Here is a 9,718-nt window from a genome sequence, read left to right on the forward strand (position 1 = left end):
GCAGAAGAAAAACTAGAAAATTATCCAAGCATATATGCTGAGATGGAATCATAATTTATGATTTGGCCACTGCTCCATGCGTTCATGGTGTTGCGAAAGCACTCCTGGGACTTTATGAAGTCATATGTTCTGTAAAGAGCTAGAGCATTTCTGAAGAACATTCAAGGAGAAGTACTGTAATGTAAGTCCATTTGTGCTGCAATTTCCTGGAAACTAAACAAAACCAGCACTATTAATTTATACACTATTTCCAAAATTCCCTGATTACAAGGGTGCTGAATGGGGAAACTTGCAATGCATTTAGTTTTAATTCCATAGCTTTAGATAGTGACAGGACCCTTCTGGTAAACAGTGGATAGTGTGTGTGGTTTTTTAAAATTAGAGAACTCTATCACTGGGGGCTGAATTATTGTCAGACAGAGGTAGGTAATTCTTTAGAGACTGTGTGACCCACCTGATAATGGGTATGGGACCAGGAGGCAGAAAACTGTGGTTCTGTTCCCAGATTTGGCACTGATTTACTTTTGGACAAGTCACTTAAATTCTTCCTGTCTCAGTTGCCTTATCTGTAAAATGGGGATAAAGATACCATTATTGTGACCTGCCTTGAGACCAATAGCTGAAAAGTGCTAAATGAGTATTACTGGAAATGCTTTTGATTTGAAATGCTTCCAAACCCCACCCAAATTAGTTTCATAATACCTATTTTTAAAAAAAGTCATTTCACTCCACATAGAGACATTTAAAAACATGTCTCAGAGCATTGTACACTGCTGTGCTTAGGGTAATAACATTTCAGATTCCAGAGGAACAACAACTGCTTTACTGAGAAAGATTAATTCAAACTCTGTGACTAAAGCCAGGTCTCATCTTTGCTTCCCAGGGCATTCCAACCCCAATAGGATACTGATAACATACTCAACCAGTGAAACATAAGATTGGTTCTGATGACACGTTTCCTTCTCATTAGCTGAGCGTACCCTGAGAATACAGGACATTTAGCTAGCAATTGCTGAGAGATGATTGATCCCTTTCATGGGCATCATATGCTCATCACACACCTCCCACCAGACTTACGAGATTTTCCCCAGCAACCATATAAGCCCTTCCTTTTTCTCTGAATACTGCACTGTTTTACTTTACAGTCACAGTGCTGTAGTGGTAATTTTAGAATAGCTATATTTTGTACCTCATATTCAGTACACCACAAGTGACTAGCAGATCACAACTAATTTTGAGGGAGTGGGAGAACTATTGTGGGGCAAGGCAATTTCTCTACTGTCCATTAATGTAGCATATTGGGAGACTGGACTGTATGTCATTTATTCATTTCCCCCGGAGTTATAGGCTGTCATGCAATCATAAGATACCTGCTTTCAAAACTAAAATCTTTGCACATCCAGGGGGTCCTTTTCAGTGCTCCTCCTACACTACTGCCCACATGCTCCCCTTCTCTCCACTAATTTTCAGATACAAATTTACAAAAGTCAGCTCCCTCCCAGCCAGAGAATGATAATGACTCACATTTATAAACAGGGCCAGTTCAGATTAATCTTACCACCAGCTGTAGTCTGCCTGCATTTGCAAGGCCACAATTAATTCAGCAAATGACCTTTCTCCCCATGCTCCAAACACCTACAACATGCAAACCGTTGTCTGAGTCTTATGCGGGGGAGAGAATAAGTAATGTGTCTAGAATGGATGCACGTGTTTGTGGAGGAAACTAGGGGAACAGTGGATGAAAGTCTCTTGTTTAAACAGGACGGGATAATTTACATCACTCCCCAGCCAGAGCAGTAAAGGGGAGATGCCTTTCCCCAGAGGGTTCAGGTTATTAATTAACCCCTCCTCAGAGTTTTCAGCCAGCCATAAAGTAGCATATACTCAGCACCCAGAGCATGACTGGTAAACATCCAGCTAACCTTGGTGAGGTCTCCTAAACTGCAGATTTGGCAGCACTTTTGAAACAGCCCTGTTTACCTTTCATCAAGCTGGATTCTCTCCTTGTCCTAGATCTTGACTCCCTAAGGGTGGGGCTTTTGGCTCTGCCAGACAATTTCACTACTTCCTGCTTGGCATCCCTTCAGGGCTCTCTGGACCTACTCCACCAGGCTCCAACATAAAGTATGAAAAAATACCTGCTTGGAACAGGACAGGAGAATGAAATTCTCAACAATGTTCAGGCTGGGGTGAGGAGGGATTAATAAATACTCCCTACCTCTCTCTGACCCTGTACCAGTCACCTTCCTGGAACTGGCTTCCGCCATCTGAGAAGAAGCAGAAATTACAATGTGCTAGAATTAGGATGTTGGTACCTTGAGCTCTCTGAAACGGGCTTCCAGGATGACATATTTTGAGTTTTGTTTTCATTTCTTAATTTACTATGTAACACCAACACACAAATATGCTTCTGATTTTTTTCAGTTGCTCTCATGGAATATTTGAATAAACTGTAGCATTAAGTTTATAAATGATCAAGGCCCACTAAGCCCTTTATAAGTGAAGCAGCCAACTGTTATTTATGCAGAGGATTAACAGATATCTCAGATATGAACCTGTTTGTTTTGATCTTTTATCTTCATTGAGGGAATGAAGATAAATCAGGAACCTATCCTGATTTTGCAGTCTTATCATATCAGGACTCCAGCAGAAAACTAATATTCATGTGAAGAGTCAATCTTTAGCATCTGTTGAATACATTACATATCATGTCATATATATAGTAATTTACCATTTTCCTACTAAGCTCCCATTTTCCTCTCAAGAATTGGCTGATGAGATTTTTTTTTCATTCCCACTTATTTAATTTTAGCTGATAATCCCTTTAATCAAACAGAGGTATGGGCTCTCCTTAGTGCCAATGACCTACAATTCATCAGTTTAAAATATGGGATGTAGAACAAATGAGTGTATTTAGTGTTAGTTCTGACTGCCTGCTTTAATCACGCTATGGTAAGTCTGAAAGAATTGTATTTTTGTATACTTTTAAATTGATAAAACTTCAGCATCATTAATATTAACAGTATGCTTTGTATTTTTTTTTCCTCCAGGGCAGATTGGAGAGGCCCTGGAGGTTTTTCGCCTTCCTCTGTAGCATGGGGCATGGTTGACTTGAGGGAGGCTTCTCTGCTCCTTGAAGTCTTTAAACCATGATTTGAGGACTTCAATAGCTCAGACTTAGGTGAGGTTTTTCATAGGAGTGGGTGGGTGAGATTCTGTGGCCTGCGCTGTGCAGGAGGTTGGACTAGATGATCAGAATGGTCCCTTCTGACCTTAGTATCTATATATCTATCTATCTATTTTAAACAATGTTTAATGTGTTTTATAGCTAACAATTTATAAAGCTTAGGTGAGGTTTTTCATAGGAGTGGGTGGGTGAGATTCTGTGGCCTGCACTGTGCAGGAGGTCGGACTAGATGATCAGAATGGTCCCTTCTGACCTTAGTATCTATATATCTATCTATCTATTTTAAACAATGTTTAATGTGTTTTATAGCTAACAATTTATAAAGCAATAAAATCTGTTTAAAAGGCATGATCAGTTAGATAATGACTACTTGCAAATGTTAAAGCCTAAGGCAAGGATGAGGGCCTTAACTCTTGTATTCAGTCACTCTTTCATAATTCAGGGGTGAAACATTAAATATTGCTTTTGTTAATAAATCTGAGGACTCCTAAGGCTTTTCAGTTTTCACTGTGCTGTACAAAGAAAGCCCTGGTGGCAGCAGGAATAGAATTCATACTCATACCCCCTAAATTGAAGAACTTTTGGCTACCTGTTAGCAATGTATGGCCTCCAATACACAGCTCAGCCATTCTGATTCTATCCAGTAGAGGGTAGTGGTGCATATACTCATCAGGCAGTTCTTTACACTATTATGAAACCTAATTAGGACGAAAAATTCCATTGACATATTTTGTTTTCAATGGAGAGACAGAGCAGCAAGATACTACTAATAAAGAGAATGTCTGCTTGTGTGCCTGCCATACAGGAATCTGTGTATACATGCTGTAATTGATATAATGTGGTCCTTTCCTTAATATGTTGCTTGATCTTTCAAATAATCTTGCTCAACTGTATTGTCTGTTTTCCTCCTCCTTTCTCTTGGGAGGGAGGTCTGATCTAGTAGATACGGCAGTCAAGCACTGGTGAGTTCTAGTCCCATTTGACACTGACTCCCTCTGGCCCCCCTTAGGCAGTTCACTGGAGATACCCTGCCTCAGTTTCCCCATGGTAAAGTGGGAGAAATACTACTTAACTACCTATTTCCCATTATAAACCTGATTTTCTTTTTTAACTCTTCCCCCCCAAAGAAACCAATCTTCTGAAACTTTGCATGTTGCATCTGATCCAAAGGAAGAATTTTTTCTGGGTAGTTTGATTAAAAATCAGAAAACAATATTAATTGATGGTGTTTAGAAAAAATTTAAAAGTTAATTTCAGGTAAAATTTTCAAAGTTTTTTTTTTTCTGGCTCATAAAATCTGAAAAATGACTTGGCCTAGAACTCTTGTTTGTCTAACTGAGAAATGCCTTTCAATATTTGTGTGAATGAGGGGTGGGTGTGGTAGTAGGAATATTACATAGATATATAATAAAAACAGCTTGTGATAATTCAAACTAAAGTAAGCAGTGCAGCAGCGAACTAGGGAGCTCATTAAAGCAAGTTTCAGAGTAGCAGCTATGTCAGTCTGTATCTGCAAAAAGAAAAGGAGGACTTGTGGCACCTTAGAGACTACCAAATTTATTTGAGCATAAGCTTTCGTGAGCTACAGCTCACTTCATCAGATGCATGCAGTGGAGAATACAGTAGGGAGATTTTAGATACACAAAGAACACAAAACAATGGGTGTTACCATAAACACTGTAAGGAGAGTGATCAGGTAAGGTGAGCTATTACCAGCAGGAGAGAAAAAAAACCAACCTTTTGTAGTGATGATCAAGGTGGACCATTTCCAGCAGTTGACAAGAAGGTGAGAGTAACAGTGGGGGGTGGGGGAATAAACATGGGGAAATAGTTTTACTTTGTGTAATGACACATCCACTCCCAGTCTTTATTCAAGCCTAATTTAATGGTGTCCAGTTTGCAAATTAATTCCAATTCAGCAGTCTCTCATTGGAGTCTGTTTTTGAAGTTTTTTTGTTGTAATATTGTGACTTTTAGGTCTGTAATTGAGTGATCAGAGAGATTGAAGTGTTCTCCGACTGGTTTTTGAATGTTATAATTCTTGATGTCTGATTTGTGTCCATTTATTCTTTTACGTAGAGACTGTCCGGTTTGGCCAATAGAGCAGGGTTACACAAGTGAATTGGTTGACTGCTGAGGAAGGAGGCCTGAGGGGAAAAGAAAGAAAGTGCTTGCTTTACAAAAGGGTAAGTGAGATGCATAAGTTGGGAGATAGTTATTTACAGGAACAGAAAGCAAGTTGCTTTCTCCTAACTCTGATGCATTTTGCAGCAGGGTAGTGATACTGTTACCTTTCCAACAGGGAAGCCCTGGCAGTGTTAGCATAGGTGCCGACTCCGTTGGTGTTCCGGGACTGAAGCACCCACAGGGGAAAAAATGGTGGGTGCTGGCAGCCCCCCATGAGTGCCCTTCCACCCAGTGATGCAAGTAAAATCCATTTCTTACTGGTATGGGGGGAGGGGAGGCACCGGCTAAGAGGGGGGCATGCGGCCCTCACAGTCTCCCCGTCTCCTCCCCATGATCCATCCTATGTTACCAGGGGTGTGTGGGGTGGGGGCTCTGTCCTCCTCCTGCTGCCCCGGAGCCTTCGGAACCGCAGCAAGGAAAGGAGAAGAACACCGGCAGCTCCTCTGGTGGCCGTACCGTCCCCAGCGGTGCCCGTCCTCCCCCCCCAGCCCTGTCCTCCAGCGAGGCTGCTGCTGTACAGATGGAGGAGACGCAGCTCCCTGAAAGGGCTGGAGGCGCTACAGCCACGCCAGAGGAGCTGCTGGCGTGGGGTGGCCAGCTCTTCCAGTGTCTTTCTGGTATGCTGTATCAGCTATAAATATCTTGCTGGCATGGCATACTGTACCGTGCCGCCATACTTGCACTGCTGCCCCCACATCCCCCAGCGCCTCCGGCCCGCTGGCTGGCCCCGCAGATCTGTGCCTCCCCCTCCCTTCCTGTGCCTCCCCCTTGCTGCGAACTGTTGTTTCGCAGTGTTCAGGAGGCTCTGGGGGGCAGGGTAGAGGAGCGAAGATGCAGCGCGCTTGGGAGATGGGATGGAACTGGGCAGTAAGAGCTGGAGCGGGGGCAGTAAGAGGCAGGGGCAGGGGTAGGGCTTTGGGGGAGGGGGTGGAGTGGGGGCAGGGCCTGGGGCAGAACCTGGGGTCGAGTACCCCCTGGCACATAGTAAAGTTGGTACCTGTGAGTGTTAGTAATAGAAAAGGGAAATTGGGAGGGAAAATGTTTTTTCATTTTGATTGTATATCTTGAACGTTATTTGATTTTAGCCAAATTGCCTTAACCAGTCTGGTTCACCAACTCTTTTCTTGTTTAAATGTGATGGTGGAGAAAGCGTCATTTATATTGTGCTATTCTCAGTTTTGTATTTTTCTTATAACAGGGGTTTTCACTTATATAACTAATATGATTGGTTGGTTAAGTAGTTTGCACAACTAGGGAATCACTCACTGAGCTGGTCAGCTGAGGAGAAGAAAGTCTGCCTGGATTCTGGTTGGAGACTTTTGCAGGCAAGAGGAGGGAAGATGTTACTGTAGTGCTTCTGACTCAGCAGACTGCATAGAGTGGATGAACAAAGACTCTGGTTTACACTACAGCTGTAAGTTGACCTATGTTATGCTACATCAGTTACATAACAGAAGCTGACGTAACTTAGGTCGACTTACAGTGGTGTCTACACCATGCTGTGTTGATGGGAGACGCTATCTTATGCTTCTCGGGGAGCTGGAGTTCAGAAGTCAAGGGGAGTGTGCTCTGCCATTGACTTAATGAGTCTTCACCAGACTGGCTAAATCGACACCGCTGCATCAATCCCAGCAGACCTATCTAGCCATAAGTATAGACATGGCCTAAGTGAGACTCAGGTGAACTCAAGCTAAGCTTTTGGAACTCTGAGTTGCTTTTCATTGTGTTTCTATGGGGACTGACTTGTTTAGATTCAATTTGTTTCTTTTGTTTGTGTATACGTGAAGACAATTTATGTGTATTGTGAAGTAGCCTTTTATAGCTGAAATTAAGCTATTAGTTTGTTTATCTTTTGTAAAGTTGATATTTCAAATTAAGTTCATTCCTTTTGGACTTGCTTATGGGCAGATTGATCCTGTGCAATCCTTGCTGAATATCCTCAATGACTGAATTCTGGGTCTCCATGTGTTTTACTATAGAAGGTGTGTTAGAGAACCAGGAGAGGGGCAGTAAAGTAAACTCTTTCCCACTCAGAGGTTACAATCGCACTGGGAATTTATCTACAGGAGACTAAGATGTGGCTGTCAAACTTAATTCTATGTGTGAACAGGGTAGGCCTTTCCAAAAAATTCGGTATATCTGCCTACAACAAAATCAAGTGAAAAAAGCAGACTTAGGGAATTGTCATCTTCCCATTTGCTTAAAGAAAGTAAAAGTCTGGGCCTCATATGGTTGATAGTGCTCCTGTATTGCTTATTTTTTCTTTTTTTCAATTAATTATAAGCAACCTAAAGAGAGAAATTCTTCTGTGTTTGAATGTCATTGGTTTTTAAATTCAGGACTCGCCATAATCAGAAAGTTCAAAGACTTGATTCACTTCCTATATTTTCCCCTTTGTGGCTGAGACAAGTCAGTGTGGGAGTCTGTAGCTGCTTCCAGCTTCATTTGTTCAGCCTTCTTGTCATCTAAATGAAAAAAGTTGGTTGAAGCTTTGATTTTTGCCTCCAGGGCAAATGGAGAGAAACACAACTGCTGGCTTTCCTTTCCATCTGAGTGAGCAGGTTCTTACCAGTTCATTAAGGCTTAAGTTTTGTCCAATCAAAACAGTGAACTTCTAGTACACTACCAGAGTAGGTTTAATAAAGTATAATCTGTTTGTTCTATTAATGTAAGGCCATATTCTGACTTTACATTTATGTCAGCATGAATAAGGTAACTCCATTGCAGCCTATGCAGACACTCAATTTGGAGTACCTGCATTGCCTGCAATGGATTTACTCCTAGATTTATACCATTCACGAAGGGCTAGACTACATTAAGGAAATTTGCACTGGTGTAAATACAGTGATGTAGCACAAAGCAGGGTTTGCACGGTGCAGTCTCTGACTCATACAAAGTGGTACGATGCTTGTTTGTTTATATCTCATCTACACTAGAAACTTTTGACAGTTTAGAAATTGTGTTTAGGGGTGTGATTTTTATTGATGTATATACACTCACTGGCAAAAGCCCTGGTGTAGAAGCAGTTATATTGTGGGGGATGTATCTACACTGAAGGGTTTTGGCAGCAAACCCTTTCTCGTGAAGACAAGGCCTTATGGTGTAAACTGTTTAAGGCAGGACTGTATCCTCTTCCAGCCCATAGTACAATAGGATCTGATTCTTTTTTGACTGTGGTTTAGAAGGAGGAGTCCTCAAGCTGATAGTACATGCCACAACTTGTATTTCTTCAATATGGGCACTATCTTGAGCTATGCTCATTTAAGAGATGGAAGGGTAAGGTTGCACCAGTTCAATGTATCTGCTGTAATTATCTTTTATCCATGGTGTAAAAATGGCCTAGATCCTCAAAGTATTTAGAGGTATTTGAAATAATGGAAGTTAGGAGCTGAAATACCTTTTGAGGATCTGGGCTAGAGTGGCAAGATTCTTCCCTCTTTCAGTTAGCAGGTGTTAAGGTGCAGCTTCCTGCAAGGTTCTAACTACTGCTGACTTACAGATGAAGTGAGCTGTAGCTCACGAAAGCTTATGCTCAAATAAATTTGTTAGTCTCTAAGGTGCCACAAGTCCTCCTTTTCTTTTTTGAGGCAGGTATGACTCATTAGACTTCATTGTGAATATAAGGAAAATGGGAGGAGACCTGTGGCAGAGCATGTGTTCTGCAGAAAGCAAACAAATCTTTAGGAGAAGCCTTATATAGGATAAAGTATGAGTGGCTGGTGTGTGCTTTTGGAGTTGCTTTTCTGCTAATTAGTGCTTGAGGTCTTTTGACTCTGACTTTGTAGTTTTGTTTGGAGCTGAGTAAGGGTTTCATTGCTTTGCAAATTGTCATATTTGGTGCACAAACAATCGAATTAATCTGAATTTTGCTCCACCTTCATTATGTAAGATACATATAAGTAAGGCTGCGTTTCTGTCATGGAGGTCACGGAAGACACAGATTCTGTGACTTTCTGTGACCTCCCCGTGACTGCTGCAATGGCCCACGTGGCTGGCTCTGGGGCTGCCCAAGCAGCTCAGACAGCCCCCAGGCCAGGAGCAGCAGTTTGGGTGTGGGAGGAGGCTCAAAGCTAGGGCAGGGGGTTAGGGTGTGGGGCGGTGCTTACCTCAGGGGGCCTTCCTGGAAGCAGCCAGCATGTCCCTGCAGCTCCTAGGCAGAGGGGCCAGGGGGCTCTGCGTGCTGCCCCTGCCTGCAGGCACCATCCCTGTAGCTCCTATTGACTGTGGCTCCTGGCCAATGGAAACTGCGGAACTGGCACTCATGGCGGGGGCTGCGCTTGGAGCCCCACTGGCCTTCCCTCCCCCTAGGAGCTGCAGGGACATGCCAGCCACTTCTGGGGAGTT

At 42.6% G+C, this 9,718-nt stretch overlaps 1 long non-coding RNA gene across 1 annotated transcript; it reads left to right on the forward strand.

The window, feature by feature from the left end:
• Positions 1–5,264: 5,264 nt before the first annotated feature.
• On the forward strand, positions 5,265–7,278 carry LOC122458441. The gene is made up of 2 exons (XR_006278490.1): positions 5,265–5,373; positions 6,573–7,278. It is a non-coding gene; the product is annotated as an uncharacterized LOC122458441 (long non-coding RNA).
• Positions 7,279–9,718: the final 2,440 nt, after the last annotated feature.

Source organism: Dermochelys coriacea, chromosome 2 (genome assembly GCF_009764565.3).
Source record: "Dermochelys coriacea isolate rDerCor1 chromosome 2, rDerCor1.pri.v4, whole genome shotgun sequence".
Lineage (NCBI taxonomy): Eukaryota > Metazoa > Chordata > Testudines > Dermochelyidae > Dermochelys > Dermochelys coriacea.